Source organism: Mchenga conophoros, linkage group LG7 (genome assembly GCF_057382185.1).
Source record: "Mchenga conophoros isolate Kocher_MC1m ecotype Shallow Benthic linkage group LG7, M_conophoros_male_GT1.1, whole genome shotgun sequence".
NCBI lineage: Eukaryota > Metazoa > Chordata > Actinopteri > Cichliformes > Cichlidae > Mchenga > Mchenga conophoros.
In genome coordinates this window covers 64,825,802-64,834,738 of record NC_140532.1, presented here as the reverse complement: position 1 = coordinate 64,834,738, position 8,937 = coordinate 64,825,802, and positions in this window count along the sequence as shown.

Genomic DNA, 8,937 nt, shown 5'->3' with positions numbered 1-8,937 from the left:
AGAGGGAATAAATATCCCATTCTAAATTTTTGCAAATGCAAATAATAAGTGTGTGAAATAAGTGTGACCACAGCCACCTGAAACCCCTCCGCTCAGTTAATTTGAAACATCTAAATTCCCATTAATCTCAGTGATCACCAGTGTTGGTCAAGTTACTTGAAAAAAGTAATCAGCAACTAATTACTGATTACTTCCCCAAAAAAGTAATCCCGTTACTTTACTGATTACTTATTTTCAAAAGTAATTAATTACTTAGTTACTTAGTTACTTTTTAAAAACACGATTTACAACCTGAGTAGGTGATAAAGCGATAGATCTTTCAGCCCAATTCTACTTTTTCTGCATAATCCATCATACAAAATGTAATCAAATGGAAAAGTCTCTTTTTTTAACTTGTTTTATCAGTTTTAATCTTTTAACTTTATGCATCAAGCAAAAATTTAATTATATGCAACATTCTCTGACTTGAATAAATTAGTTTAACATTTAAACCTATTTTCTGCACATTCCAGCACATAAAATAAAATATTTTTTGTGTTTACACTCAGTCTTTCAAATAGATGCAAGTAAAACACAGCAGAAAATAAATAAAGTCAAAGTCTCAGCGGTCCTGTTGCTCTATTTTCACCTGTAAAGCAGGAGTGCGGTAGGCGGAGGTTTACCCTGGTGCAGGTGTGCCGCGGTCAGTGGAAGAATCCGCAAGTTTCTCTGTGAGTTTCCCATTACGTCGTAGCGCACTCGGTGCTTCCTTGGAAGTTTAGGGGTTTTTTTCGCTGTAAAAAGTTTTCTTCCCACGCACAACGGACACTAATGTTTTTGTCACTTTTTATGGAATCAAACTCAAAATAAGGTCAGTACTGCACGCTGCACGCTGAGCTGCATGCTCATACTCTCTCCCACAATCGATATGTGATCCATTGTTGATCTGCACACAGCTGTTGTCACTAACGGCGCACTCGCTTAAGTCACTGTCGTGAGACATTCTCGCAAAAAAATCACGGTTTTAGTAACGCAGTAACGCAGCGTTCCTAATTACCGATTTTGCAATAGTAATCCCTTACTTTACTCGTTACTTGAAAAAAGTAATCAGATCAGTTACAAGTAACACGTTACTGCCCATCTCTGGTGATCACCAGCACATAAAAACTGCATGTGCAGACTCAGTCTGCTATCATAAAAATCACAGTTTCGGTAACTTTTTCAGTCTAAAGTTCATGATGAGAAATGCAAGCAGGCTTACTGTCTGATTGATTTTGTGTGAAATTAGATCCATCACAAGCCTTTCAATACATCTGTCTGTGCATCCTGTTGGGCAGTCTCAGCCAAAGATTTGGCTGAAGCAAAGGACAGACTGAATGGGAGTGTCCAGCAAGCTGACATACAAGACACTAATGCTGCCTCTGGCCTCTGTCTACGTTGAGGGCCTCTGACATTTGGTATTTGTTGGAAAGCTATTTCTATAAAATGCTGAGAGGAGCCCAAGGCTTAATCTCTCTCTCTCTGTGTTGTGGCCTCTCTCACTCTGCTTGTCTCTTATTTTCTACACATGAGTACATAAATTGTTGTGGCATTACTATTCTATTGTCATTTTACCACTGTCAGTTCGATCAGACTTACAAGTAATATAATCACATAATACTTATCACAGGTTGTATTACAATTATCCATCCATCCATCCATCCATCCATCATCTTCTTTGGCTTATCTAATTCACAGCTTATGAACATAACTCCTGTGATTTTACTCTAGCTGTGATTCTCTGTAGCTCACATGAAAACATTGTAAAGCTGCTGATTCCTGATCAGCCACTGATTTCTGGTTCCTGCTGTAAAGAGCTTCCAGAGGGACACGTCTCTGGGATCTGTGATTTCTTTGCTCGTTAAAAAGAAAAACTCCGTTTTATTTTGTCTATTAGCCAGATTAGTTTCTGCCATTGTGAAGTGACAAGATAGTGTATAACCATGGAGACATCAACTTACGTAATAGATCCAGCCCCCAAGGAAGTGCTGGACAGTGAGGCCGAGAGTCTACAATTACAGCTGCAGGTGGTCAGGTGGCCTCTCATCCATCCATCCATCCATCCATCCATCCATCCATCCATCCATCCATCCATCCATCCATTTTCTCAACTGCTTTTCCAGCAGTTGATTTTGGAAATAAGTTGATTTTTATGATTCTTCATGATTACTTTTTAGTGCTCCTTATTACTGCAGCCATCAGTCACCAGCTTACTGGGATCGATCTGATTTTTATTTTTACCTAAAAGAGCCCTGAGATAACTGTCCTTGTGAATCGCTGCTGCATAAATAAAACCAACTGAACTGAAATGTAAGTAAACCAAAGTGAATGTATGAATATAAAACAGACCTGTTCCACCCCTGAGTTTGCCTGAGCTGACTTTTTTATTTATGCATTCCAACACAACACTGGAATCAATTCTGGTTCTACATTTACACCTGCTGTTGCCATTTCTTTCTGTAAAGTCTGGTCTTCACCTTTTGCAAAACAGATAATGCAGATTCACATAGTCAGACACATACGTATATCAGCAGCTACCAAATAGTTTCCTATTTTTTCCTCTCGGCTGCTGGCCACCTGCTACAGATAATGAAATGAGGCCTACAGTGTGCTGGACTCCCTTCCACTCCCAGCCCGGACAACATGGCATTGTATGAGCTGTTGCTCTTGTGCCAGCTTGGGATGGGGGGTGGGCGGTTGAGGAGGATATAATACTCATTTGGAGAGCATTGCTAGGGCGTTGCTTCAGATACAGCTAATCCTCACACCTCATCACAGGGATGTGGGGGGCTGCTGCAGCATTTCTTTACCCTTGGCTTTTTTCCCCTCCTCTCTTCACACATAAGCCCTCTCCCACTGTGTTTTTTCATCTCTAAGCCCTTTTCACATTTTCCCTTTCCTCTCCGGCATCATTTATCCTCTTTTCTGAGGCATAAGGGCTAAAAAGGCAGTAGAAAGAAGGAGGTAATAGAGGATTTAGTACTAGACAAGACTGGCTGAAAAGAACTGAGGACAGAGCACAGCAGGGATCAAAGCATAAAGTAGACTCTGCATTTGGTTCTGAGCTCCATTAAACGTTAAAAGTGTATTCATAAAATTCCAAGAATCTGCCATAGTTTTAGTGCTCATAATAAATCTTATAATAAACAACCTTTTCAAGCTGTTTAAGCATGCCCACAGTTACTACACATATACAAGCCACTTTGCAACCCACCTCCACCACAGCTATTCCTTTCATGCGTTACCTAAGTTAACCACTGTTATGTTGTAGTCATTCACAACTGCTCTGTTCTGTGCTGACATTTTTCTCTATCTAATCACATGCTCACAGAAAGTTGTTTGTGAGGAGGCAGAACACAACTATGCCACTAAACATAAACCTGGCCAACTTCCCACAGCTTCATAAATATATTCAATATGCACAAAAATGTTGGTCCACACCTCTTAATCTTTGAATTCATGTTTTTTGGTGTCTGTCTTTACAAACATTTGTGAAAGAACATGTCAGTGAAGCTCACTGAGTTCTTGTGTGGTACTGCAATAGAATTTCACCTCTGCGACATGTCTGTTTGTGAAATGTCTTCCCTTTGTGATATTCCACACTCAGCTGTAAGTGGTATTACTGCAAAGGGAAAGTGTGTAGGAACCACAGCAACTCAGCCCCAAAGTAGCAGACCATATAAAGTCACAGAGGGAAAAGTCACCAACAATCTGCCGACTCAAAAACTCCAAAAGTTCCAAACCTCCTCTGGCAATAACATCAGCACAGAAACTGTGTGCTGGAAGCTTCATGACATGGAGTCTCACAGTTCAGCAGCTCCACTGTGTAGATGGCCCCATTCTAACTTTATTATTCTTACTTTATAAATGTTCCTTTTCCAGTCTGTGTTCGTCTAATAAATAGAAGGATAGAAGGATGTAGCACATAGTGTCACTTTTATTTAATTTGGGAATTTTTCACAATGCTTAATATACCAAATAATATGGTGATAATAATGTTAGTTTTGTTATTCCAACTTTATTTTCTTGTGCTGGTTTTTTTTATTATGCCAGATCCTTTTAAGGCACTTTTTGATTTCCTGTTTGTTTCAAAATTATTGTTTTATCTGTTAATAATGTAACTTTTTTCTGAATGATATTCTACACTCACCAGCACATTATCCTGATAACCGTGTCATAAAGCTCAGGCTCATCTTAGAGTGCTTTCTTGAACATGACAATGAGTTCACTGTACTCCAGTGACCTCCATAGTCACCAGTGGTGATAACTCTCTGACGTCTGACCCTAACTATAGGAAATCAAAATATGTATTTGTATGCCACCTATTGTGACTCTGACCTCAGAGGATTAAGACGCTATGTTAATATCAGTGAAAAATGGCAAATGGACGTGTTGTCATATATCGCTTTCTACTCTATCAGAGCACTCAAAGCACTGACTTCTGTTTGGGAAATGGTGGTTAATCTAAAGCTTAACACTGAACACCAGTCGGAAAGATCAAAACATACTAGTTTACCTTCTTATTTGTAAAGTTATGATTTGTGCAAAACAAATAAACAAAACAAAAGAAGAAAACAAAACAAAAAGCTGCGGCAGCTGAAAGAAAACATCATTTTAACTGGAGCCCTCTAAGAGAGCTTCATCCACTTTTCAACAGTTGCTTCCAAAACGTGAGCTCTGGGGTTCCTGGTGTGAGCTCAGGTGCAGCCCTGAGGTTTCAGCAAAGGTTAAGCAATTCAATCTCGGCCAAAGTAGTGACATTCACGTCATTAGGATTCAATTCATCGAATGTGGTTCTCAAAATTAAACAGCTTAGACCAGATGGGTTTCTATGTGACATTTGAGGCAATCAGTACTTTGGCACTTTTTGGAGATTTTATAATACAGCTCACAGGCACAAAAACCAGAGCAACACATTCAATTACATTATTTTGTTTTGGTAGTATGACTGGTAAAATTACATAACAACATGATAAATACTAGGTAGGAAAAGGAGCTGAGCTGGGGGAGAATTGATATATGGCACACGGGAATGAACTCAGGATATGCTCAGGAAGCAGCTGCAGTATTTTTCATTAATCCATTTGTTTGTCAGCGTTAACAAACTGCAGCTCGTACAGGTGTACAGACCTGTGGACCGTATCTCAGGAAGTGGTTCTAATGACACTTTTGTTGAGCCAGTATGACTAAAGGAAAGAAGAAAAAAAGAAACCCCAGTCTTGAGCAGTATACACATAGTGTCCATCACTAAAAACTGCAGAATACTTTCAATTTGATGTGTGTTTGTGCTTTTCAGACATTTATGAATTGGTGTTCTTAGATAGATTTAAAAAAATGTCTTTGTGTGTTGTTGCCAAATGTATATTTGTACCCTCTCAACACCAGTTAGATTAGAAGTTGTGGTCAAAATGAAGAATATCCACTCATGAATGTTCTGGTAACTTTAGTTTTTAATGAATTCCTTGAATTGTTCTTTTTCCAGTTTGAAATGATTATACAGAATCAATTTCTTAATGGCTTAAAAGAAACAAGAATTTGAGTTTGAATTTGTTTTGGATTTTCTCTAAATCACACAGAACATTAGTGTCATGATCCGGCTGTGTGCAGGCAGGAAGAGGACCTAAATGCAGACTTAGATGTAGGACGTGAACTCAAAAACCCCAGTTTTGTTGCTCGATGCAAAACAATACAAAACTAAACTGGAAAAACCTAAGAATCTAAATCCACAGGGAGAAACACAGCCGTGAGGGAGAACGCAACACAGAACGGAGGGATATGCTGACAAACGTGATGGAATAAAACACAAGGAGGGAAAACAAGGCACAAGAACTCAAACAACTATATAAACACAGATGCACAGACGGGGACACAGAGAGCAAAGAGACGAGGGGAGCCTAAATGTACAAAGCTTAACACAGAATAAACTCAGGATTACCACTAAGAATAATAAACCATAACACAAAAGGTCATAAAAACACAAGAAACATAAAATGCTGAGTCAAAAGGACCCAGAACCATGACAATTAGTAAGGTAAAGTAACTTGTTTCACTGCCCACTACTCTTGATGGACTTTCCCTCCCACTTCTTGCTCACGATATGAACATCTTCATTCTGGTCTCCATTCTTTCCATAGTACAAAAACAGCTCTTGTGACACCCTCTCTCATGGTTCACTCTACTTCAGTTAATTGGGGTGTGCCCCAGGGGTTTTCTCTTTATTATTTATCTCCTATCTCTGCAGTATTTTAGGGAATATAATATTCAGTTTCACTTTTATGCAGATGACACCCAGTTCTATTTCTTTTCCAAACCCTCTCCCATTTTCCTGCCCACTAGGGCTGGGCCATATCATACCGTTCACGGTAATACCGGTATAATGTTGGGCAATGATAAGAAAATGAAATATCGCAATAGAATATGGGTAAAACGCGCATGAGCAGTGCCTTTGTTTTCATACGCACATGGCGGAAAAAGCATGGCGGAGAATGAGAAGGGCGAAAGCGGATCGTTGAATGAAACGGATGAACCAGAATTGGTTTGTGAAAATGCTGCAACTTCACTGGTGTGGAACTGGTTTAGCTTTCGTCCATCAGATATACAACAAAGCACTATTTTTGGTAGAGCATGCTAGCGGGCCGTCGTTATTTTGGAAAATACGGCACACTTAAAATCAATCCTTTGATTTTTCTGAAAATCGACAGTGCCCCTTATAATCAGGGGTGCACATAAGTGGTCCGCAGGTGCGCATTCGCTGTCAAAATAAAAGACGTGCACCAGATAAGAAGTTGCAACGCGCGTTACACTAGTAGTAGCACAGGAACAGAGCCGGAGGGAAAGAGAGAGAAAGAGACACAACAGACAACAAATACATTGATGGGGTTTTTTTTTTTGCACTAATAAAGTTGTGGAGTTTAGTATTGGAGTAAAGTATTTTGTCTAGTGTCAATTATATCGTCAGTTATATCGTTATCACAAATTTTCAAATGTATATCGTGATAAATATTTTTGGTCATATTGCCCTGCTCTACTGCCCACACCCGCTTCTGATCGTTTAAAGGAAATTAAAGTCATTCCTTCCCTTCAGGTTTAGACTCTGGGTGTCATCCTCGACAGCACTCTTGTCCTTCATGGCAGAATTCAGCTGACAACATTATATCCAGAACCAGAACATATAACACCTGGAGTAAAGTGGCTCCATTGGGTTCCAGTTCACCTAAGCATTAACTTCAAGACCCTCCTTCACATTTTCAAACCTCTTCATAACCTTGATTCTCCACACTTGTCTGTTCTCCTGGATACATGCTCGCCCTCTTTGACACTTCAGTCCTCTTCAGCTTTTCTTTTCTTTACTGCAGCTGCTCACACGACTACTGTGTCAGAGCGTTTAGTCCATCTTTTGACCTCTCTCTCTCTCTCTCTTTCTCTTTTTAGCAAAATTGGTAGAGCGTATTTAAACTCTTTTGCACAAACCAGGCTTTATAAATAATGTCCACTAATTTTTAATATTGTTGAGGTCAGAGCTTTAGGAAGGCAATTTTATACCTTTTATTTTAAAGGTATAAACGATGGGCTTCACACAGCTGAGATATTCAAAATTACAGTGGTAAGGTAAATCTACAAACTGCAAGTTTGTATTCATACATTGTTTTGGTTAATCAAGATAATCAGCTGATGATAAAACTTTCTGCCCATCACTGTTTCTGTGTGTTAAAAAAAGTATATTATCTTTTCAGGTTGCCTTGTTTAATTAAAAAAGGAACTAAATTTGAAGTATGTAATGACCATCTGAGACCATTAAACACAGCAGTAATAGGTTATAACACAATAATTTATGTTGCAGTTGTACCTAACGCCATCACTTTAAAATAATCCTCTGAAAGGATGTCTCAGGTTGTTAAATGTTCTCAGCTCGTCTCTCCTCATGTCCCGAACTCGCCTCCTTGGCTCACATTTCTGGTGGGAATCAGAAGAAATTAGAAAGGAGGTGTGATATGTACACGCAGAGCGGATGAACAATCGAACAGGTGAACCTATTGAAAGCAGCACAGATAGCATGAAAGGAGGGAAAACACCAGACATGCACAAGTTAACTTTACAAACTAGACCAGAAAGCAAGTGGAAAAGACAGAAAGCAGAAAATCAAAGAAAAGCACAAAAGGCACAAAACAAATAATGCCGGATAAAATGAAAGTTAGAAAAGAGACAGTTGTACAAAGTACCACAACCTTGTTGGGTGCTTGTTATAGTTGGTTGTGACCCAAATTAAAAACTGAATAAATAAATAAATAATAAGAGAAGAACACATTTATGTTCTAGGCCTGGTCATTCAAAGCCATTTCCTGCATCTGTGGCTGACTACAGAACGCCTGGCTCTGTCTCTTTTGTAAACTATACAACTTCACAACAGTTACTAGAAGCAGTTGATGCCTGTAATGACCCCATACTGCACAGAAACACTTTGGCATACATATCTTTGGAGGCCAATTTGCAGCATAACAGGCAGATGAGTCACAATAATTAAAACAGCAGCTCACTTCTCTCAGAGGTCAGTCAGTCTGTTGGCAGCAGACGCTGTTTGGGCTTCTGTGACGTTGTGCACAGAAAAAGTGCTTTTTAGACTGGATCAATAGGACCGGACATCTGGGACAGGCATGCCAGGGGATTAGCTTTGGGACTCATGCTTCGTTTTAATTTCCTGTCTGTGTTTGAACAGTTGTGCTTCCTAACTGTATGTCTTAAAGAGCATTTTAAAGGTATTTTAAAGGCACTGGGAAGTAGAGATGGCACGATACCACTTTTTAATGTCCGATACCGATTCTGATATCATAAATTTGGATATCTGCCGATACCAATATGGATCCGATATAGCGTATTTTGTAATCAACAAAACTGTTTTATATAACACTGATCAATCTAATA